The sequence below is a fragment of the Bos mutus genome, chromosome X, assembly GCF_027580195.1.
Source record: "Bos mutus isolate GX-2022 chromosome X, NWIPB_WYAK_1.1, whole genome shotgun sequence".
NCBI lineage: Eukaryota > Metazoa > Chordata > Mammalia > Artiodactyla > Bovidae > Bos > Bos mutus.
Genome location: NC_091646.1, coordinates 55,184,656 through 55,209,762, shown reverse-complemented (window position 1 = coordinate 55,209,762; position 25,107 = coordinate 55,184,656). Strand labels below are relative to the sequence as shown.

The 25,107-nt window shown below is 38.6% G+C and overlaps 1 protein-coding gene and 1 long non-coding RNA gene across 3 annotated transcripts in view; one reads left to right on the top strand and one right to left on the bottom strand.

Moving 5' to 3' along the window:
* Positions 1-13,721, bottom strand: part of PLS3 (plastin 3) — a 97,048-nt gene extending 83,327 nt beyond the window's left edge. Inside the window, exon 1 of one of the 2 annotated variants that reach the window (XM_070365422.1) lies at positions 13,575-13,721. The gene's annotated coding sequence lies outside the window, so the exon portion shown is untranslated. The remainder of the gene's footprint in view (positions 1-13,574) is intronic. The other variant, XM_005898530.3, reaches the window with a different exon arrangement.
* The window catches only part of LOC138986323 (uncharacterized), a 130,023-nt gene continuing 115,834 nt past the window's right edge, over positions 10,919-25,107 (top strand). The window contains exon 1 of the long non-coding RNA XR_011463155.1: positions 10,919-12,863. This is a non-coding gene — a long non-coding RNA (uncharacterized lncRNA). The remainder of the gene's footprint in view (positions 12,864-25,107) is intronic.

The window sequence follows — 25,107 nt, the reverse complement described above, 5'->3', positions numbered from 1 at the left end:
ACTTTTGATCCTTATACTAGGTGTTTGATAAATGTGTTTAAACAAGGCATGCTGGATAAATCTATTATTCAAAAAAATTTAAAAAATGTGATTATACAACTTTTACAGATTTTCCATTATTCAAGTAAAAATATTAAGGAAAAATTAGTATTGGGAACAAGTTGATAATAAGCTACTAAGCTTCAGGAAACAGGAAAAAATAGCTTCACTTAGATGTAGAAATCAGTACTGCTCAGAGTGAAAGCAAGGATGTGCATTAACTGCAGAGTAGTGATACATGAAATATTATCTTGTCAGTACCACTTCTAATCCATTAGCTGACCTGTAGTTAGACATTTAATATTAACATGTCCCATTATTCGTAACAGCCAAACAGTGGAAAAAACCCAAATGTCTATCAATGGATGATTAGATAAACAAGATGTCATATATCCATACAATGGACTATTATTCAGTCATAAAAAGGAATGGAGTGTTGATATATGCTACAACTTCAATGAACCTTGAAAACAATATTCTAGGAAAGAAGTCAGTCAAAAAAAGACTACATGTTCCATTTATATATGAAAGTCCAGAACTGGGAAACCTGTAGAGACAGAAAGTAGATTAGTGACTGCTTGGGGTTGGAGAGATAGATGGCTGGGGGGAGGGATAGCTTAAAAGTATGGGGTTTCTTTCTGCGGTGATGAGAAAGTTCAAAAATTGGTGACGGTCATACACATCTGTGTATATACTAAAATCCACTGAACTATACAATTTACATGAGTGGTAGAGAATGTGAATTTTATCTCAATAAAACTGCTTTAAAAATGAAAAATATTAATATGTCACAGTTTTCTTTTTGATCCTAAAGTTAAGCAGTTCTCATAATGAAAGTGCTATCTGTAACATTCATTCCTGACCATTTAAAACAAGTGAGAGGAAGAAAACCAAAGAAGCCCTTTGCTTAGTCTTCTGATAGGTTCACATCATGATGTATTTTATTCAATTATGATTCATAAGCTACCAATTTGCTGATTAGGTTTTCACACTTTAATCTTTATTAACAAAGACCTCTTTCAAATGTATTTATGGAGACCTGCTATGTGCCAGGTGTACTGTGAAAGAATCAGGAGAATGGGTTTATTTTCCTTTCTCCCTAGAAGAACAGTGTTTTCCATGGTATATGGCAGGAATTTAGTGCTATCTTTCAAGCAAGCCATATACAGAGGACATAGTACATCCAAATATGGTGCATCCATTTGATCCTCTCCCATCAAACAGAACGATGACCACATTTGGAATCCTGGGTCATTTCAAAGTCTGAGACAATCAAGAAGTTCAAGGCAGAAAATTAAGGTGTCAGTTATACCTGTGTACTGGGCTTCCATGGTGGCTCAGATGGTTAAGAATCTGCCTGCAAATGCAGGAGACCCAGGTTCAATCCCTGGGCCGGGAAGATCCCCTGGAGAAGGAAATCGCTACCCATTCCAGTATTCTTACCTGAAGAATTCCATGGACAGAGGGGCTTGGCAGGCTACAGTCCACGGGGTCGCAAAAAGTCAGACATGACTGAGTCACTAACACTTTTATACCTGTGCACATATGCTCAGTTGCATTGACTTTTTCTGACCCCATGCGCTGTAGCCCATTCAGTTCAGTTCAGTCGCTCAGTCGTGTCTGACTCTGCGAACCCATGAATTGCAGCACGCCAGGCCTCCCTGTCCATCACCAACCCCCGGAGTTCACTCAAACTCACGACCATCGAGTCGGTGATGCCATCCAGCCATCTCATCCTCTGTCGTCCCCTTTTCCTCCTGCCCCCAATCTCTTCCAGCATCAGAGTCTTTTCCAACGAGTCAACTCTTTGCATGAGGTGGCCAAAGTACTGGAGTTTCAGCTTTAGCATCATTCCTTCCAAAGAAATCCCAGGGCTGATCGCCTTTAGAATGGACTGGTTGGATCTCCTTGCAGTCCAAGGGACTCTCAAGAGTCTTCTCCAACACCGCAGTTCAAAAGCATCAATTCTTCGGCACTCAGCCTTCTTCACAGTCCAACTTTCACATCCATACATGACCACAGAAAAAACCATAGCCTTGACTAGACGAACCTTTGTTGGCAAAGTAATGTCTCTGCTTTTGAATATGCTATCTAGGTTGATCATAACTTTCCTTCCAAGCAGTAAGCATCTGCTATACCTCTTCCCGACCCAGGATCAAATCCAGGTCTCCTGCATTGCAGGTGGATTCTTTATTGGCTAGGCCACCAAGGAAGCCCCATTATACTTGTAGTCACTTGCTATTATCCTTGAATCAGATAAAACTTAACAGAATGCTATACTATAGAAAGTATGAGAGCTGCATGTGCAAGTAATAGTGAATCAATGTTTTTAGGGCTTCTGCATACATGGATATTTCCACAGCTGCAGAACCGACTACTGCAGAAGTACACGCTGTGCACAACATCTACAATTTAGTAAAGCTGGAAAGAATTTTATTTTTGTAAAAACTAAATGGGGAGTGGCTCACTTTCTTGCCAAAGGGCTATTTTATTCCAAGACACTGATGTCTGCTGACCTTCATTTATAGGCTGAGCAATGTTCTATTTAAGTAAAATTAACTCATGGTGGGCACTTTTTCTAGGATGCAATAATTATTGCAGGGAATAACAATGTTTAAACTTGATTTGTTCTTAGTTTAGATTTGATTATATTGGGTTATACATGAATGTCTTTGTTCACACAAGGTTTAAATTTAGAAATTATTTTATGTTGAGAAAAAAGGCCATATTTAAGTTCCTTTTCTACATGTAAAAATATTTTTAGGTTTTATGAAATCCAGTATTATGTCTTTTCTTCTAGACTGCAGGAGTATTTTACCATCTTTGTAGCCCTAGCACCTAGCAGCTTTCATTAAACTTATTTTAGTTGAATGATGAAAGAATTCCACAAATAGACTAATTAAGGCATTGTCCATTTTACTATATTTGGCTAACTCTTACTCCATCTGTAGTTTGTACTATCAGCAATATATACATGATAACTCTGGGCATATTTTAAAGTTTCCCTGAGTTTTACATCTCTTTATAAATGCCTTATAGGCCTGCTTTTATATAATCCTTACACATTTCTAAGTACTTGACATAGCAACATTCCCTTCATCTTTACACAAACCCTCTCTGGTAAGGGAAGTTTGCCATGATCTGCTTGCTCCTATAAATATATTCTAGTTTGTTTTCATTTCTGGAGGGGGGCGACTAATGCTGGAAAACTTTGATTTAGGAAAAGATACCAAATATATGGGTTGGCTTATATCTTTACACATGTTATTCCATCAGTATTACTTTTTGGCTACCTATACTTAATGTTAATTTGGCTATATTGTTTTCTAATTATTGTAAGACAAAATATAAATTTTTAATTATTCATAACCACTTACAAAAGCTATTCAACTGTAGCTTTAAACTGGAGACCCACAAACTGCTCAAAATATTTGTTGAATGTGTCAATGTCCTTCATCATTTCCTGGTTTTTGCTTTTGAAAACTTCCACTAGAGGAAATAATAGGCATCGTAAATTTAAAATGAATATGTTTTGGATTCACCCATGACTAAGATTCTGATTTAATTTATAACTCTCTGCCTTCCCCAGCATTTTAAATTTTGACTGATTTAATTTCTCTTTTCCCCTATTTTTCAAAGGTAAACTTTTAAAATTCATGTTTATACTATTTCTATATTGTAGAAACAAATACTTAAGAACTTGAAGCTTCTTTTCCCTACCCTCCAAAATAGGCATCAACATTATCTATTACCTTCCATCCTGATCTAAGCTAAATTTGTTAGTAGCAATGAGTTTATAGTGGTGTCCGTAATATATTAAAAGAGTATCATTTCCAATTTTCGTTTGAGGGTGAATTTAGACTGCTGGATGGCATATCCTCATAAAAAGGCAAATGGTAAAAGGGTTTCTAGCTAAGTCAAGGGGCTTCTTCAACCTGGAACATTGTTAAAATCCTCCACATGTGTAATGCAAAGCATTAGGAAGTCATATTTTCACAATACCATTAAATAAAACAAACAAAAAAACACCTATCTTATTTATCTTCAGTGGTGATACTTAAGAGAAAAAAAGAGTAAATCAGAGGAAAATGAAGAGTTAGCTACAGACACCCGATAAAGATCACCTAAGGCAACATTAATTGACCTAAAAATCGGCGTGCCACATGGCCTGTGGGATCTTAATTCCCTGACCAGGAATCCAACCCCTGCTCTCAGCAGTGAAAGCGTGGATTCCTAACCATTGGACTGTCAGGGAAGTCCCCACTAGTTTCTTTATAAATGTTCTTTAATTTTAAGGACAACATTAAAACAAGTCATATCATCCCCATTTTATAGATAGTAAAATTGAGGTTTGGAGGAGTTACAGAACTTCCCCAATGTCACAGAGATATAAAACAGCAAAACCATGGGAACCCACATTTTATACTAAACTCCAGTCCGACTACAAAATATAACATGTACATAATACCTCTGAGAACAAAAAAAGGAAGTGGTGAGAACGAGTTGTCTGGTCAAACATTTTCCACATCACTTCTGGGTCATCAGAGAATGCCCAGAACAACATGGTCCTTAGTGCCACCGATGAACTGGGGGAAGGAAACAAACATCCAGGAAGGGTCTATGAAGCAGCATGAGATAAGTTTAGAGAGAGAGATGCAGTGTACAATGAGTCATTTAAATATACAAAATATTTGTTAAGTGTTGTAATTGGGGGATTCACTATACATGGAATCTAGGCACAAATTAACTGATGGCATCAGAAATTTTACCACTATTTGATCTCAGTTTAGCTATTTAAGCAACTTGAATGAAATATATAACTGAGTTTATTGAACAGTGTCAAAGTACAGGCGCACCTCATTTTATTGCACTTTCCAGATATTTCATTTTTTACAAATTGAAGGTTTGTGGCAAGCCTGCATCAAGTGAGGAATCTACTGACATCTTTTTCCCAACAGCATTTTCTCATTTTGTGTCACATTTTGGGAATTCTCACCATATTACACAATTTGTCATTATCATTATATTTGTTATAGTGATTGGTGATCAGTGATGTTCAATGTTACTAGGATACACTGAAGCCTCAGATGATTAACTGGCATTTTTTAAACAATAAAATATTTTTAATTATGTACTTTTTAAAGATGTAATGCTATTGCACACTTAATAGACTACAGTATTGTATACATAACTTTTATATGTACTAGGAAGTCAAAAAAATTGGTGTGATTCATATTATGGTGGTAGTCTGGAACCCAACTGATGTATCACTGAGCTGCAACTGCACAGCCTGAGATAAAAAAGCCTATCGACAAACAGAGCAATTTGTTTGTGAGTCTATTTCTGTTTTGTAAATAAGCTCATTCATATCATATTTTAGATTCCACGTATAAGTGATATCATATAATTTTATATTTGTCTTTCTCTGTCTGACTACTTCACTTAGTATGATCGTCTCTAGGTCCATCCATGTTGTGGCAAATGGCATTATTTCATTCCTTTTATGGTTGAGTAATATTCCATCACATATACACACACACACACACAGCACATATTCATTCATCTGTCAATGGACATCTAGGTTGTTTCCATGTCTTAGCTATTGTAAACAGTGCTACTATGAACATCAGAGTATGTGTATATTTCCAAATTAGAGTTTTCATCTTTTCCAGATATATGCCCAGGAGTGGGATTGCTGGATCATATGGTAGTTTATGGTTACTAAAGGGGAAGGGGGAATAAGTTTGAGATTAACATATACATACTGCTATATATAAAATATAAAACAAAGACCTACTATATAGCACAGGGAACTACACTCACTATCTTGTAATAACCTATAATGGAAAAGAAACTGAAAAAGAATACATATGTATAAAATTGTATCACTTTGCTATACACCAGAAACTAACAACATTGCAAATCAACTATACTTCAGTAAGAATAAATTAATAAAACAAAAAAGAACCCCCAAACACAGCCATTTAACCAACTTCAGGATTAAAAGTTTCTTTAGGATACTGAAAGTTTCTGGTCACAAATAGGGTTTCCATACTTGAACAGAGTTTTACAGCAATCTGAAATCTAAAGGCTAATTAAGTACAAACCTGTCTCCCTTCCCCCATTAACAGTTCCATTTCAAAAAATAGAACTTCCTAGGATTGTGCACCCCACAGGATTCTACTTCATCCTGCTTTGCACCTGCTAACTAGATCAGAGGAAACCACAATATTCCTAAGACATATACTTTACCTAAACCAGCTCCAGTTTAGTCACATACAAAACACTATATAAAGAATGGCTTTTTGTTTTCCTGAGTGCTGTTCTTTAAAATCAAGGCTCTTTTTGGGTAAGCCAGTGTTTAAACTTCAAAGATTGTCAAAGGAATTCATCTTTAAAAACAAAAATCTTTGCAATTTTTCTTCTAAATACTTATCCCAAAGAAATTCTCAGAGTCACAAAATGCTTTTTGCCCCATTATGTTCACTGAAGTATTATCTATAATATATGGAAAGAAAAAAATTTTCCAACAACCTAGAATTAGTGAAATAAATTATGAAATCTCATGCAGTAATTTTAAATATTTTCAAAAATATCTTATTACATGAAAACATTTTCACAGTATAATAAGTGAAAAAAAGAGATACAAACTGTATATACAACATGATCCCAATGTTTAAAATATTTAACTTTCTATACAGGAAACAGATTAAAAAATATGAACAGGTGGTATGATTACAAGTAATCTTTTCTTTTATTCTTTATAAAAATTTTTGCTTTCTTCTAATATTTTTACAGTGCCCTTGTATTTTTTAATCCAACATAAAGTGATTAAAAACATCTGAAGTACACACTACTTAAGACACTTTTCCAGCAGATTAACTAAATATACCTATTGACTATTATAGCAATAGGATATACTGAAGGAATCATCTCTTGTCATTTTTACCTCCGAGAAAGCAGTCTTAAATGGAAATTCTCCCTCACTGAAATACAAGCTCCAAAATGTCAAAAAGACATTAAGAAATGGCAAAAACAAGGACATATAAGCAAGTAAATAAATACAGAAAAAAAGCTTAAAAATTACATTCATCTATAAAGGACAATGTATTAATATTATAATTCAGTGTCAATAGCAGAATGTCAATATGAGCACAACACTATGTAATTAGAGCATATAATGTAGAATGTAATAATATGAATATTCAAAGCTATTATACTGTCCTCACAAATTCTATTTTATAGAAAGTATTTATATTTTATATAAATATATATATACATATAAACTAAAAACAGCTTAAGAGAATCAAAATTTTATTTTCAATAACTGGGTTACAAGATTACAAAAAATGATTTGCTATTTTTTAAACCAGAGATGGTAGAAATGAGATCAGATTTTACAAAAGAAAATTATTTCTTTTAGCAAAAAGAACCTTCTCTTCAGAACTAGCCACACGATACCAGTTAATTTCAAAAGTCCTTTAACTTAAGGCTTTCTGCTTATTTCAATTTCATTAGATACTGTTACTTCACAAATGATATTTTAACAAATGATATCAAACATAATTTTAATAAAATAAAAACATATGATAATGCAAAGAATGACAGAGTTAAAGAACCATTATGTAACTGGCAAGATGACAACAGACATTGAAAATTAATTCCAAGTTAACAATTTTGAGGGTGGGGGTTTAAAACAACCCCTCAGAAGTTATCTAGCCCAAGGTTTGTTTTTCAAAAGAAAATCTACATTCACTTCTCACCTTTTCTGTGTTAATGATGGCATGATACTTAAACATACAGATTATCTCCTTCATTATGTACTTTTCCATACTTAACATATGCAATTTAGAGTGCAATTACACAGAGAAACATTTGATTTTTCATGCGCAGTTTTACACAAAACCTCCTATAACAGGCAATCAAAAAACATGAAGTATGATAAGCCAAAGTGCTTTGTAAGCTTTAGCAATGAATGCCAAAATACTGCTCTATAGTTGCTTGGGAAAAGTAAGAAAAAAAACCCACACCACATTAATGGCTTTAACGGCTACTTGGCACAATATTTGAGGGAAAAGAATATAACAAAGTATTACATGTATAGGGCTTAATGCTCTTGTTATCAACCATTTCTCTTATTTTTCATTTTATTATGTCTGGCTTTATTTCTTCTTAGCTTGTAAAAGTGGATGGTTGGAGACTATTACAGACAAGTAAAAATGTGGCAAGACTTAAGTGATGAGAATTCTATTTCTGTAAACTCTTGTTAAAACTTTGGTGCTTCTATGATATACTACTACAGTGCTTTGAATTTATATAGCACCTGTCTGCTGAAGAGCCAAGGTTTACATAGCTCATTTATCCTTTCAGCATCCCTGTGAAATACGTAGATCGGAAACAGATGGTTTACAAATAAAGTAAAATCCAGATATGAACACAGAGAACTTCCATAATTTACTTAAGATGGCCTATCTGTGCGAACTGTAGAGGATTAAAAGACCCTGGAGTTTTTTCCAGTAAACAACACTACCACCTTATCATCAAACCAATTTCTAGACTGCTAAGAAAAATTAAGCTTTCTTACAATATAAGATCAGAAAGTTTAATGTGCCAAAAATCTCTGATAAGGAATGACAGAAATGGTCTATATTTTAAAGAAATAACATTAGTCACTGCATAAGCCACCAGTGATCATCTTCCTATATAGTCACCAATTCTCCAACAAGGTATTTAGCTTAAATACAGTTGCTTCTCAGGTGGTGCTAGTGGTAAAGAACCCACCTGCCAATTCAGGAGACATAAGAAACTAGGGTTCAATCCCTGGGTTGGGAAGATCCCCTGGAGGAGAACATGGCAACCACTCCAGTATTCCTGCCTGGACAATATCATGGACAGAGGAACCTGGCACCCTATAGTCCATAGGGTAGCAAAGAGTTGGACATGACTGAAGCAACTTAGCATGCAATATAGTTGCATTAAAATTGGCAAACAAATCAACTGATAAATAAAATTGAAATAAGCGATACTATTTCTATATAAAAGACACAAAGTCCTTGAGCCATGCCCTCAGTTTATAAATGAGAAAATGTGTGGTGTCTGGCACACATATGTACTCAATGTTATATAATAATGTAATAATCTTTAGTGACTTTCTCAAAGTCAAATTATGAGTCAGTGGCAGAACCATGTCTAGAATCTAGTTCTTTTGAAGGAAGTCCAACATACTTCCCCCTTACCGTTGCAATTTTCATTTAACAGCAATACTTTTTCATCCCTAAAACAGTTTATACTCAGCAATATTTGTCTTTCAAGTGCTAAGAATATGGCAAATTCAATGTTATTAAACATATTAAAATTTTGGAAACTGTCACCTCCATAACTACCAGTTGGCCCAAGTATTATCAGATCTTTTCCTGAGAATGACATTTCATGATTAGACTATTTTTAATATTTCTAGGCCATAATTTTAACCAAAGCTCTCTCATAACTAAAAACAGCGAGTCATGACCACTGGTATCTAAAAGATCTTCCAACAGTATAATGTATCCGAAAAACTTTTGAAACCACCAACACATTGAACATACATTATATGGTATGTCATTCCCTAGAATAATTATATAGACTCAAAATGTGATCTAGCTGTTTTCTTCTAAACTGAGTTTTATTATTTTCACACATCAAACTTTCCCCCCGGATTACTATTCACCAAAACAGCATGAGCAATTACAAAGTGATTCCAAAAACAGATACCCAAGTCGTCATGTATTGATAGATGTTAGATGTTTGTTTTCAATTTTATATCTGCTACTTCTGGAATCTGTACTAAACAGCAAAAACAAACAGTTTTGCATATACATTCCACCTAGATTATGATAAATTCTGATAAGGAATGACAGAAATGGTCTATATTTTAAAGAAATAACATTAGTCACACAGTAGCAAATTCACAAATTTGTCATATGTGCCAAGAATATTATTATGTTAGTATATTTCTTGGATAGGCAAGCAGAAATGCCTAAAACAGAATATGGAAAAATTGCAGTGGATTTCCTTTATTTTCTCTGTCAGTTTCACCAAAAAGAATCTCCTTAGTGCTCAAACACCATGGTGAAGCTACTACCCACTTCTTTTCAGTAACAGTCACACTGTTTGCCTTGGAGAGACATCGACTCAGTGGACATGAATTTGAGCAAACTCCAGGAGACAGTGAAGGACAGGGAAGCCTGACTTGCCAGTCCATGGGGTCGCAAAGAGTCGGACATGACTGAAGAACAACAAAAATTTCCATGTAGTTCCTGATAGTGCCCTGGATACTGACATTCTGCCAGTATAAATAGTCACAGTTAAGTCTAATGTACTTGTAACCATTTGTAGAAGAAACTTAATCTCAACCCAAATATTACTCACTAGTCATAATTAATCCTTTTACCCAAAATGTATTAAGCCTAGACATTTTTAGCAACTGACCCTAAATGATGCCATCAGATTGGATTCCTTCAACCTGAGTGTTGATTATCTGTGTAAAATCAAGTTGTTGTTTAGTTGCTAAGTAGTGTCCCACTCTTTTGCGACCCCATGGAGGCAAAGCATAATTTATTTGGCTCTCCCACCCTAGACAAAGAGTTTGATCACCTTCTAGATCTAACAATAGAAATTAAGTATTAGACTCATAATCCTCTAATTTTGATGAAAGCCTGGGTTCATAAGAGCATACCACTGAAAAATGAAGTCAGTAGTTTTAAACAAGTGGACACCTCCGAGACAAAAGACTGTGGACAGAGAGCCTAGTGAGGATCCTGTTTTGACATGAGTTAATGTTATTTTAAAAAGAACTTAACTCCCTACCACTTTAACCTAGTTGGATAGTTGTACTGTTTCTTTTTTTAAGGTTAAATATTTATTAGTTCAATCTAAAATTATATTATCACCTCACTTCCACTAGGGGGGTCTATCTAGCAGTGTGTCCTTAACTCCCAATGAACTCAGGTGCAGCTTGAGTCCACTTCCAGCTAATCTGCGCTGCCAGGTTAAGCCTAGCGGTCAGAGCTATGTGCTTTAAAGTTGTTCTAGTTTTTAGGCTCAGAAACCCATGCACAGCATGAAAATGGAGTGCTCAAGTCATTCAGAGGTTGCTGCAGTACGTAGACAAAGGGTTTTTGGCTAAAGCATACAAAGTCAAAATCTCTTAACTGTTTCCAGTTTCATTTTTAGCTGCCCTAGTTGTTTTCAAGACTGAATATGTGTCAACTGGATCCATTTTTGTAAATAAGTAAAGCATTTAAACTCTTGACCTCAGAGATTCTGCTGCCCATTTCTGTACTCTGCAATACATAATCTAAATCACAAAAACCGTAACGGTTTTCCAACAGTAGTCTTAACTTGGGTCACTTGGGTGGGTATTGGTCCTTACAGAACTTGTTTCTGTGGCATCTCATTATTCTGCTAAAGTATTGAGAGGCACAAACCCAGTCAGCTCCATTTCTCAAATTTAGTGTCCACTGTTTTTGTGCCTTATTTCTGATCCAATTTCAAACCACAGTAACTGATGGTTAATTTTAGCCAAGAGATTATCCACCACTTTCAAGCAGATGCCTAATATAGAGAACAGTTCAACTGGAATATAGGCCAGACCTAGGTACATGGACAAAGCCTAATTTTTTAAAAACACTGTCTTATGGGAAAACACTATCTTATGGGATATGGCTTCAAATCAATCATTTCAGAATGAAACAGGGGGTGAATAAAAGGACAATTTTCCCAGGAAATAATTAGTAAGATATTTTTAAAATTCAGAAAAGCTGTAACTAGATTGAAGAGCCACAGGGGAGACATATATCCCAGCACAAACATATTTCAAGCCCTTATTTTCAAAACAGCTTCTGTTTTTATTCTGGATAAAATCTGAGCACCAAATTCCCTTTCTGTTCCCCTCATCCACATCCAAGTAGAATTCCCTTGAGTAGAGGCTAGTTCACACCCTCTCCCCTTTTTGGTCGCGTATTTTTGGGAAAATGGACTTCAGCCATTACATTCCAGTTTTAAAGTCAAAAGAAGTCATGTGATCATGACCCCAGGGGCATCAGAGACTTGGGGCACGTGATGCCAATTGGCATGTGTCCGCCAGTATGTTGGAATTCGCTCTAAACTGCATCTTCAGGATCCAGTTTAGGCGCCCAAATACACTGTGACATCTTATAAAGCGGACTATCTGCTTATCTCTCAGTAGTTTTTCATTTCACCTAGGTACCTACTGTGCGGCCTGCCAAGCTGTCTTCCCAGTCCCCACCCTCATCCCCAGTAACAAGTCGAGTACCCCCAGCATCCTGTCTATCTGATCCTAAACGGAGAATTAATTCTAAACTCAACCTTGAGCACCAACCAGGATGTCATGCAGATAAGGTGTGGAGCAAGAAGCGTCGCGTACGGGAAGTATCTTAAAGCCTTAAGTTCACTCCACCTCCCAGGCTGGGATCTTCTGCCCAGAAGCCCGGCGGTTGGAGCCGCCAGCACATTAAAGCCAGTAGCAGCAGCGGCGGCGGCGGCGGCAACTTTGGGACTGGCGAGAAGCCAGGGCGCGGGTGGTCGGCGTTCCCCGCCCCCCAACCCCGCCGCTCATTAGGGCGCTAAGTACTGCGGGTGCGGAAAAGTAAACACTGGCAAGTGCAGCTGTGTGGGAGAAGGGGGCTGTTGCCCCTCTCCCACCGTCCCTTTCGACTCTGTCTCCCGAGCCGCCGGGACCGTGTGCGCTCGAGGGTGCGGAGCCAGAGGAGCTGAGAAAAGAGCAGACGGGGCGGCGAGGAATCGGGAGAGTGAAGAACGGAAAGGTACTATCCTAATGGCATGGGGATGTCCTGCTACTGAAAGGAAAAAAGTGCTTACTCATAGGGAGACGCGGTGCGATTGCTAAGCGATCGCTACTGGCCAGGGAAGCAGGCGGAAGGCAGGCGACCAGAGCCTCGTTCTCTCCCTGGGCCACCGCACCCCGCGGAGCCGGGGCCCGAGGTGAGCCTGCGAGGTCACCGGCGGCGGGCGAGCCGGTGCTGGAGGCGTAGCAGGCGGCGAGCTCCGGGATTTCCTGAGTCCGGAGCCGGCGGAGGCGGGGGAAGGAGGGTGGCAGTAGCTGGAGAAGGACGATCGAGGGAAGTTTAGGCGCTGGGTTTCTACTTCGGGGCCGCCGCCGGTAAAGGGAAGAAGGGCAAGGGTTGGCGTCAAGGACTCAAGCCCAAGGTTGGCAACAAGTTAAGAGCAACTATTGAGAAAACACCATCTCCCCCAGTGAACGTCAGAAAACGTGTCTGCGGCGGGTAGCAGTCATGGGGAACACTAGGTCATTCCCACCCATCCCTGCTGCGAACGGTCGCTTTGGCGCCCAAGGCTGGGACAGAAATCTCTCCAGCCTCCCTCTCAGGCCCCCGCCCCCCGTGCCAGGCATGTTCCCGCCGAGGTTCCTGGAGATGCTCTCTTCTGGACCCGCTCCTGCCCACGCTCAGGGACCCTGCTCCCCTCGTGCCCTCCTGTACCTGCAGAGCACTTACAGAAAGTCGCAGAGTACCGGATCTGGCCCAGCTGTCTCCGCCCGACGCACTCAGACAACTTCTGCCGCTCGGAATCTTTGCGGCTGTGGTTCTAAAGCCAGCGCTCCCGCCCCTTCTGCCAGGCCCTCCGCCCCTCGGCCGCCGCCATTGGCTCGGGTGGTGCTAGCAGTCGGCCTGGGAACCAGGAAGGGGATTGGGCCACGAGCCTGTCACATCATCTGGGTGGGGTGTTGGGACAAAAGGCACAGGGATGGGCGCCTTGGAGGGATGGGGACTGTAACTACGGCTGGGAGCGGAGATTGGTCCTCTGCTCCCTTTCTCCCCTTCCCTAGCTCCGAAGAGACAAGAAGTCCTCAAGGCCTGGCTGGGGTACCACGTTCTCAAAAACCGTGTACAATACGTGAAAAGATGAGAATGTGGGAGTGAGAGTTTGAACGTTACCAAGACCCTATTTAAGTCTGGAGAGTACAGTTTCAACCTAGAATCATAAAAAGAATCTGGACGTGGGAAGGGACGTTACTAGTATACATCAGTAGTCTCTTCGGCTCCAATCAGCTCAGGTGCGGAGCAACGCAGAGGGAAAACCTCAGCAATCTTCCCTTTCTAACTAGTTCTCTGGAGCAGATACATGGACAGGAAGAGGCTCTCATGTTTTGGGTTTCATGCCAAGTACATTGTTGGCCAAAATCACCTGTGTGGTCTGTTTGTCCATGTGGAAAGGAGTGAGGGGTGGAGGTGGGGAGGGACGTGAAAGTTACGTGGTTCCAGTTGGTTGACTGTAAACAGATGTCAATTCTCATCAATCTCCTTTCACCAGAGAAAACTTGGAGACATACTCCTGCTTCCTAGAGTATCTTTTCTTCTTCTTGGCCTCTGTGTCATAGCTGACCTCTTTCATTACCGTGCGCTGAGGTTTTCCCTGCTTATCTGCATTCCAGTCTTTGGAATCAAGAGACTGGCTTGTGGCACAAGAAGCGAAAGGCTAAGCCCTTTCCCGTTTCAGTCGCAACCATTTTGTTCAGGCAATGTGTGCTTGGAAATTTTTTTAAGAATTTTAAGTTGGTTCAAATCCATTTCATTTTATATGCACTAGGAAAATCTACTAAATTCAGAGTGGCCTGAAACATTGAATGGTCTTGTCGAGGAAACCTCCCTTCATCTGCTGTTCTGGATTTCTTTAGAGAAATTAACCTATAGTGAGTGTCCTGACTTCTTAAATGGGCATAGAAGGAGAGTTCATATACTGCCTAAAGGCTATACTAGCAGAGAAGGAATTGGCATTGTGAAAAAGCCTTGTTAAATATTAATTAATAATTAACCAGCTGGAAGAACATATGAAAGGCACAGAAAGGTGAAAAATAAATGAGAGGGCAATCATCAAGCTTTCAGAAATATTAAATTTCTGGTGTGAGAGATTTTGTACTGGGTCAGGCTAGGGTCAGCATAAAAGTACCAATTTCAATATGTTCACATTGTGTGAACTGTGCACTCTATCGCTACACACATTTACAAAAGGCTCCAAAATGAGATTTCTAATTTTCAGTAATAGCCCAAGGTTTGGTATGGTTTCTGGAATTCTTTACACAAAATTTCTAGATACACTGATACAGTACTTTAGTTTTCTACATTTTATGTTGTCTGTAAATCACTCCTGAAGAGCTTCCAGTCTCATTTAATTTTTTTGGAGTTTGGTTGCTTTACAATGTTGTGTTAGTTTCTACTGTATAGCCAAGCGAATCAGCTATACATATATGTATATCCCCTCTTTTTTGGGTTTCCTTCCCATTTAGGTCACCACAGAGCACTGAGTAGAGTTCCCTAGCTTTACAGTCCACCTGCTTTAAAATTGGGAGAAGGCAATGGTGACCCATTCCAGTACTCTTGCCTGGAAAATCCCATGGATGGAGGAGCCTGGTAGGCTGCAGTCCATGGGGTCACTAAGAGTCCGACATGGCTGAGCGACTTCACTTTCACTTTTCACCTTCCTGCTTTGGAGAAGGAAATGGCAACCCACTTCAGTGTTCTTGCCTGGAGAATCCCAGGGATGGGGGAGCCTGGTGGGCCGCCATCTATGAGGTCACACAGAGTCGGACACTACTAAAGTGACTTAGCAGCAGCAGCAGCTTTAAAACTTAAATTTACAGACTTAGAATGTCTGTATGAAGGGACTCTTCAAGCTAAATTTTCAAGAATAGGTATATTTGTCTCAATTACCTTAGTATTCTATTTTAGTATATTTTTCAAGTGTTAGAGTTTAGAATAAGTCAAAATATTAAGAATCCTAAGGATATGCTATTTAGGCTTTCCTGTTTTGTTTTGTTTTGTTAAAAAACTTACATAGGAGCTTTACATAAGCTTTAATTTACTTACTAACACTAAGGATGTCAGAATTCAACAAGAGTTTGTGGTCAAGAAATGTCACTTTACTAGAAGTTCGGTGGTCATAATTTCAAAGCCATGGGGTGCGCAGACAGTAGCACTACATCTCACTGCCTCCATAGTTTCCAACAGATAAAACATGCCCTATTTGGATGGTGGTTGAGATTCCTGTTTAACAAGCTCAACAATAAAATCCAAGTAGAACTCCATTTTAATGAAAATTCCTAAAATAGCTATTTTGATGTAACTAAGCTACTTTTGTGTTACCCAAAATCTAAAAGTTCTTTTCAGAGGTTAGTGTTTTGCTCTAGGAAAGGGGCCTTGGACTCAAAGCTCTAATAAAACTGCATTTCATTCTGATCTTTCAAACTGTCAGTTTAAGACATATAGAATCATTCACAAAGTAACCCAAAGTTCATAGTTTTTTCTATCCATATAAAAGAATCTTGCACAGATGATCTTCAGGGTCTCTTTCAGAAGCTCAAAGGCAGGTTTTTGAATCTTATTCATATTTTAAAAATTGAGTTATAATTAACAAACAAATTATATTAGTTTCAGGGGTACAACATGTTGATTTGATACTTTTATACATTACGAGATGATCACAAGTCCAGTTATCATCAAAAGTTTTTACGATATTGACTATATTCCATACATGTACATAATATCCCCATGAAATTTATTTTATAGCTGGAAGCTTGTACTTCTTATTCCTCTACACCTGTTTCACTCATTCCCCCATGCCCCTCCATTCTGGCAACTCCTAGTTTGTTCTCTGTATTTCTAAGCCTATTTATGTTTTGTTTATTTGTTCTGTTATTTTAGATTTCACATATAAGTGAAATCATATGGTATTTGTTTTTGCCTGTCTTATTTCACTTAGCATAATATCCTCCAGGTTGATCGATGTTGCCACAAATGGTAAGATTTCATTCTTTTTCATGGATGAGTAATATTCCATTGTGGGCTTCCCTGGTGGCTCAGCAATAAAGAATCTGCTTGCAGTGCAGGAGATGTAGGAGACATGGGTTTGATCCCTGGTTTGAGAAGATTCCGCTGGAGAAGGGAATGGTTTCCCTCTCCAGTACTCTGGCCTGCAGAATTCCATGGACAGAGGAGCCTGGCAGGCTACAGTCCATGGGGTCATAAAGAGTTGGACATGACTGAACAACTTTGACTTTCACTGGGTTCCTTCCCATATTGTGGCTATTGGAAATAATGCTGCAATAAACATATGAATGCATGTATCTTTCAAATTAGTGTTTTTGTTTTCTTTGGATAAATACCCAGAAGTGGAACTGCTGGATTGAATGATAGTTCTATTCTTAGTGTTTTGAGGCATCTCTATATTATTTTCCATAGTGGCTGTACCAATTTACATTCCCACCAACAGTGCACGGGTGTGCCCTTCTTTCCACACCCTCTCCAACACTTGTTGTTTCTTATCTTTTTGATAATATTCTGAGTTCTAACTCACCTTAACAGCACCATGCATAGCACCGAGCACACAGGAGTTCAGTAGGTGGTTTTGAACTAATGGATATTTTATGTTTCTATTCTTGTAAAAACAAAAACAAAAGGCTCTATACCTAAATCTCTCACAGATCTTTTGAATTAATAGCTTAAATATTTTCCCTTTGCTTCCATCTCCAATTGTCAGCCCCACATGTCTTTGTAATAACTTAAAATCAACATCACAAAATTTTAAAAATAATTTCTTCTTCCTGTATTCCTTTGATATCATAGGAGGATCCAAGTTTCCCCATAGGTTTTATCTTTATCCAATCTACCTTTCTTTCCTCGTTTCCACGAGAACATCCTTTCTTTGCTCTTTTTCCTATAGCTCTGATGAACACTCTGCTCAGTAAACAACTTATTGTGTGCACATAGTCTGAGTTTTTTCCAGAAATTTTCCTAGGGCAAATTATATTTTTTCCTTTTTATCCACTTCTTTTATATATATATATATATATATATATATATATAAACCTCCTTTTTATGGTCTACTAAAATGTGGCTTTACTATACAACCATTGTGTAAGTAAGAACTAAGGATTCGTGTTCAATTCAATACTAAATAATTTTTTTGAATTCATCTGTTTTCTCAGTGTCTAAATGTATGATTGTGTACCAATCTATTTTTTAACTAATTACTTCTTAATGTATCATTTCATTTCCAGGAACCAATCTATTTTTCTTTCATCTTATGATTTATATGATAATTGTTTACCATGTTGTCAGATTGGTTTATTTATCTCCCTCAATTCTTGTCTCGTCATAACAGATTTGGAATAACGGACTAATTACAGCTCAAGCAGGCAGGATTTCTCAGCTCCTGTCTTGTCATAATAAGGATTCAAAACAACAGGCTGGTTACAGCTCAGTTACAGCTCAAGCAGATAGATCTTTTATTAAACAGACAGCAGATATTACACCTCCAAGACATGGGAGTGGGCTGCCCCAAAGGAGTAGCCATGATCCCTCTTGGCTTCTCTTTTTATACTCCCCATCTCTTCCTCTTGGATCTGCCTTGTGCAAAATAAGGCTTGGTAACCACCACCAATAGGGAAAGGGAATGCAAATGGGCTAGGCTCAAGGTTGATTGACAAGTGCAAGTTACATAAAAACGGCTGTATTGCACATGTCATCAATGTATCAGCCCTATTGTACTGATACATTAAGAAGTTAGTTTGTATCTACTGTGTGCCTAGGGTAGCATGTGCAGGAGTTGGAAAACTCTCTGTGGTTATTTTTGTACCATATCTGTGAGGATTTCTAGATATGTCTGGGATGGGGTTTAGAGATTGGCTTACATCCTTTTCTGCTAAGCCATCCCTCATTGCTCATACCTAACTTCCTACCTAGAAGTGTTATGATACTTTAGGTTCTTGGATGGATCATCAGTTATTCTTTTTATTCAACATGTCACATCTTATTAAAAATAACAGTTTAATGTCCACAGAGTGGACATTTCACATTACAGTGAAACTGGAATTTTAAAAAAATTAAGTGGAATTTTAAAAGATTTTTTACCGTTACAATATTAGACATGGAGAAAATCTTGGTAGAGCTGGAAAATTCTTGATCTAGAATATAAAAATTTGAGCAGTTGTCTTCATTGTTTACTAAGTGAGGGGTGTTTTCATTTTTCCAACTCAAAATGTACACATATATAAGCATATGTGTTAATTCCTTAAATAGGTACTTTCAAATATTTTTCAAACCTCAAAGGTTACTAAGAATCTGAATGTCTCCTAAAACGTGCCAATCATCTTACAAGCAGGTTTTCATAAATAATTATGACATGTCCAAGAGTATTTTCAGATTTCCACTTGTTTTAAAAAAAAGAAAGACAAAAAAAAATCAGAATAAACAGCAAGGTCCTAATATATAGCACAGGGAACCATATTCAATGTCTTACGATAAACCATAATGGAAAAGAATATGAAAATGAATATATATATATATATATGTATAACTGAATCACTTTGCTGTACAGCAGTAATTAACACAACATTGTGATTCAACTATCAGTTTGGTTCAGTTGCTCAGTCATGTCTGACTCTTTGCGACCCCAGGGTCTGCAGCACGCCAGGTTTCCCTGTCCATCACCAACTCCCAGAGCTTGCTCAAACTCATCTCCATTGAGGCAGTGATGCCATCCAACCATCTCATCCTCTGTCGTCCCCTTCTCCTCCTGCCTTCAATCTTTCCCAGCATCAGGGTCTTTTCAAATGAGTCAACTCTTCACATCAGGTGGCCAAAGTATTGGAGTTTCAGCTTCAACATCAGTCCTTCCAATGAATATTCAGGACTGATTTCCTTTAGGATGGACTGGTTGGATCTCCCTGCAGTCCAAGGGACTCTCAAGAGTCTTCTCCAACACCACAGTTCAAAAGCATCAATTCTTCGGCGCTAAGCCTTCTTCACAGTACAACTCTCACATCCATACATGACCACAGGAAAAACCATAGCCTTGACTAGACGGACCTTTGTTGGCAAAATAATGTCTCTGCTTTTGAATATGCTATCTAGGTTGGTCATAACTTTCCTTCCAAGGAGTAAGCGTCTTAATCTCATGGCTTCAGTCACCATCTGCAGTGATGTGGAGCCCCCAAAAATAAAGTCTGGCACTGTTTCCACTCTTTCCCCATCTATTGCCCATGAAGTGATGGGACCGGATGCCATGATCTTCGTTTTCTGAATGTTGAGCTTTAAGCCAACTTTTTCACTCTCCACTTTCGCTTTCATCAAGAGGCTTTTTAGTTCCTCTTCACTTTCTGCCATAAGGGTGGTGTCATCTGCATATCTGAGGTTATTGATATTTCTCCCGGCAATCTTGATTCCAGATTGTGCTTCTTCCAGTCCAGTGTTTCTCATGATGTACTCTGCATATAAGTTAAATAAGCAGGGTGACAATATACAGCCTTGACGTACTCCTTTTCCTATTTGGAACCAGTCTGTTGTTCCATGTCCAGTTCTAACTGTGGCTTCCTGACCTGCATACAGATTTCTCAAGAGGCAGGTCAGGTGGTCTGGTATTCCCATCTCTTTCAGAATTTTCCACAGTTTATTGTGATCCACACAGTCAAAGGCTTTGGTATAGTCAGTAAAGCAGAAATAGATGTTTTTCTGGAATGTTCTTGCTTTTTCCATGATCCAGAGGATGTTGGCAATTTGATCTCTGGTTCCTCTGCCTCTTCTAAAACCAGCTTGAACATCTGGAAGTTCACGGTTCACATATTGCTGAAGCCTGGGTTGGAGAATTTTGAGCATTACTTTACTAGCGTGTGAGATGAGTGCAGTTGTGCGGTAGTTTGAGCATTCTTTGACATCGCCTTTCTTTGGGATTGGAATGAAAACTGACCTTTTCCAGTCCTGTGGCCACTGCTGAGTTTTCCAAATTTGCTGGCATAGTGAGTGCAGCACTTTCACAGCATCATCCTTCAGGATTTAAAATAGCTCCACCGGAATTCCATCACCTCCACTAGCTTTGTTCATAGTGATACTTTCTAAGGCCCACTTGATTTCACATTCCAGGATGTCTGGCTCTAGGTCAGTGATCACACCATCGTGATTATCTCGGTCATGAAGATCTTTTTTGTACAGTTCTTCTGTGTATTCTTGCCACCTCTTCTTAATATCTTCTGCTTCTGTTAGGTCCATACCATTTCTGTCCTTTATTGAGCCCATCTTTGCATGAAATGTCCCCTTGGTATCTCTAATTTTCTTGAAGAGATCTCTAGTCTTTCCCATTCTGTTGTTTTCCTCTATTTCTTTACATTGATAGCTGAGGAAGGCTTTCTTATCTCTTCTTGCTATTCCTTAGAACTCTGCATTCAGATGCTTATATCTTTCCTTTTCTCCTTTGCTTTTTGCTTCTCTTCTTTTAACAGCTATTTGTAAGGCCTCCCCAGACAGCCATTTTGCTTTTTTGCATTTCTTTTCCATGGGGATGGTCTCGATCCCTGTCTTCTGTACAATGTCACAAACCTCATTCCATAGTTCATCAGGCACTCTATCTATCAGATCTAGGCCCTTAAATCTATTTCTCTCTTCCACTGTATAATCATAAGGGATTTGATTTAGGTCAAACCTGAATGGTCTAGTGGTTTTCCTTACTTTCTTCAATGTAAGTCTGAAGTTGGCAGTAAGGAGTTCATGATCTGAGCCACAGTCAGCTCCCAGTATTGTTTTTGTTGACTGTATAGAGCTTCTCCATCTTTGACTGCAAAGAACATAATCAATCTGATTTCAGTGTTGACCATCTGGTGACGTCCATGTGTAGAGTCTTCTCTTGTGTTGTTCGAAGAGGGTGTTTCCTATGACCAGTGCATTTTCTTGGCAAAACTCTATTGGTCTTTGCCCTGCTTCATTCCGTATTCCAAGGCCAAATTTGCCTGTTACTCCAGGTTTCTTGACTTCCTACTTTTGCATTCCAGTCCCCTATAATGAAAAGGACATCTCCTTTGGGTGTTAGTTCTAAAAGGTCTTGTAGGTCTTCATAGAGCCATTCAACTTCAGCTTCTTCAGCATTACTGGATGGGGCATAGACTTGGATTAGTGTGATATTGAATGGTTTACCTTGGAAACGAACAGAGATCATTCTCTCGTTTTTGAGATTGCATTCAAGTACTGCATTTCACACTCTTTTGTTGACCATGATGGCTACTCCATTTCTTCTGAGGGATTCCTGCCTGCAGTAGTAGATATAATGGTCATCTGAGTTAAATTCACCCATTCCAGTCCATTTGAGTTCGCTGATTCCTAGAATGTTGACATTCACTCTTGCCATCTCTTGTTTGACCACTTCCAATCTGCCTTGGTTCATGGACCTGACATTCCAGGTTCCTATGCAATATTGCTCTTTACAGCATCGGACCTTGCTTCTATCACCAGTCACATCCACAGCTGGGTATTGTTTTTGCTTTGGCTCCATCCCTTCATTCTTTCTGGAGTTATTTCTCCACTGATCTCCAGTAGCATATTGGGCACCTACTGACCTGGGGAGTTCCTCCCTCAGTATCCTATCATTTTGCCTTTTCATACTGTTCATGGGGTTTTCAAGGCAAGAATACTGAAGTGGTTTTCCATTCCCTTCTCCAGTGGACCACATTCTGTCAGATCTCTCCACCATGACCCGCCCGTCTTGGGTTGCCCCACAAGTATGGCTTATTTTCATTGAGTTAGACAAGGCTGTGGTCCTACTGTTATTAGATTGACTAGTTTCCTGTGAGTATGGTTTCAGTGTCTGCCCTCTGATGCCCTCTTGCAACACCTACCGTCTTACTTGGGTTTCTCTTACCTTGGACGTAGGGTATCTCTTCACAGCTGCTCCAGCAAAGTTCAGCTGCTGCTCCTTACCTTGGACGAGGGGTATCTCCTCACTGCCACCCTTCCTGAGAGCCCAAGAAAATAAAGTTTGTCACTGTTCCTATTGCTTGCCCATCTATTTGCCATGAAGTGATGGGACCAGATGTCATGATCTTAGTTTTTTAAATGTTGAGTTTTAAGCCAACTTTTTCACTCTCCTCTTCACTTTCATGAGGAGGCTCTTTAGTTCTTCTTCACTTTCTGCCATAAAGGTTAAAAATAAATTTTAAAAAGAAACTAACTCATACACAAAAAAGACAAAAACCTAATGATGTCTTTACTGGATTAAGACATATTTGATCAACATTAACCTTCTATTATATAAGGTCAATGAAGATCACTATCATCACTGGAAATCCTCAAAATTAAAATGCCCCCATAACTTTGACTGTCTGCTAAAAATGTAATCAGTCCACAGTATTCTTTTAATTCGGAGAAGGCAATGGCACCCCACTCCAGTACTCTTGCCTGGAAAATCCCATGGATGGTGAAGTCTGGTAGGCTGCAGTCCGTGGGGTCACTAAGAGTCGGACACGACTGAGCAACTTCAGTTTCACTTTTCACTTTCATGCATTGGAGGAGGAAATGGCAACCCACTCCACTGTTCTTGCCTGGAGAATCCCAAGGATGGCGGTGCCTGGTGGCCTGCTGTCTATGGGGTCGCACAGAGTCAGACACGACTGAAGTGACTTAGCAGCATTCTTTTAAGTGTCTATCATGTTCTCAACATTGTATTAAATATTGGGTTTACCCAAAAGTTTATTCGTGTGGGGAATATATTGTTCAATAAAGTTCTTGGAGAAGATGAAAAATGTCTTTAATTTTTACTTAAAACCAAATGAACTTTTTGCCCACCCAATGTTACAAGCCACATAGAAAAAGTATGGTCTCAACACAGATGGAATTAATAGCCTAATAATGACTGAGTAGCAAAAGCAACATGTAAAATAATCAGAAAATAATTCAAGATAGAATATATAAAGGATGCTGTAGGAATTCTGAAAAGAATGAAAATGATTGGGCTAAAGTAATCAGAGAAGGCATCTTTTATACAATAGGACTTGAGTTAGTCTTTAAAAGATACATAAGACTTGGTAAGGTTAAATGGAAAGGACAGGCATTCCATTCCTGGAGAGAAACAAAAGGGATGGCTTCTGGGTCATTTCTGGGATTGGGCTCCTGCTTCCTCATAGGCAACACAAGAGCTTCAAATTTGCCTATCCTAAAGGCCCAGTGATAACCTCAACGAAAAGATGATTGCTTGAGATCTCACCTATTTAAACTATTTAAGAGAGAAAGTATTTGCTAAACTTAGAGATTGAACGGACTTCCAAATCTTGTTGTATAATGATTAAACTGCAAATTACAGAAGGTCTTGGTTTTAGTTACAGCAGTTCTCAGGTACTTTAGACATAGTCATATTAATCTCCACTCCCCCCTCCATGAGGTTTACATAACTAATTGGAATATATCACATTTTGATTTTAGAGGAAAAATGAACATGCTTGAAATTATAGGGCAAGAGAGGTGAGTGCACTGGCTCACGTATATATCTTGATTTCACCATTTCGTATGTCTGGGTTATAAAAGCATTCTTTTGAATGAAATATCCAACCTAAACCTTCACCAGAGTGTATTTCAAATATTGGAGGTTTCCTATGAGAAGGGCCTGGCAAAGGTATACTAGAGACTCCTTGGAATAAATTGTAAATCCCCCAATTCACAGGGATTATCCATAATTTTCCATGCCACTAATCAGGCTCCTAAAGAGGCAGTCACATCTAGCCTTTTTTTTTTTTTTTTGCAGTGCCACAGGGCATACAAGATCTTTGCTAGAACCCTCACCACCTGCAGTGGAAGTGTGGAATCTTAATTATTGGACCATTAGGGAAGCCCTTAGCCTATTATTCCTGTTTGTTTGATTCTCCAATAGGTTTGCCAGATTTTGGTGAATTTAAAAGTTTCTGTGTGCATTAGAGTGTGTGTATCTGTGTTAGTGTATGAGAGAGAGAATATAATAGTATTTTTAAATGCTATAACTATTTGCTGGCAGATGGGTGGATCAAGGGACAGAAAAAAGAGCTTTCACCACATAGGTTATTGGTTAAATGCTATAAATATTTGAGTCTATGTTTACTAAACATGCAAGATGTGACTTTAAAAAGAGATTGACAAAGTTACAGCATAGGTGAACCTTGAAAATATTAATATGATGCTAAATGAAAGAAGCTAGTTACAAAAAACCACATGTTATATAATTCTATTTATCTGAAATGTACAA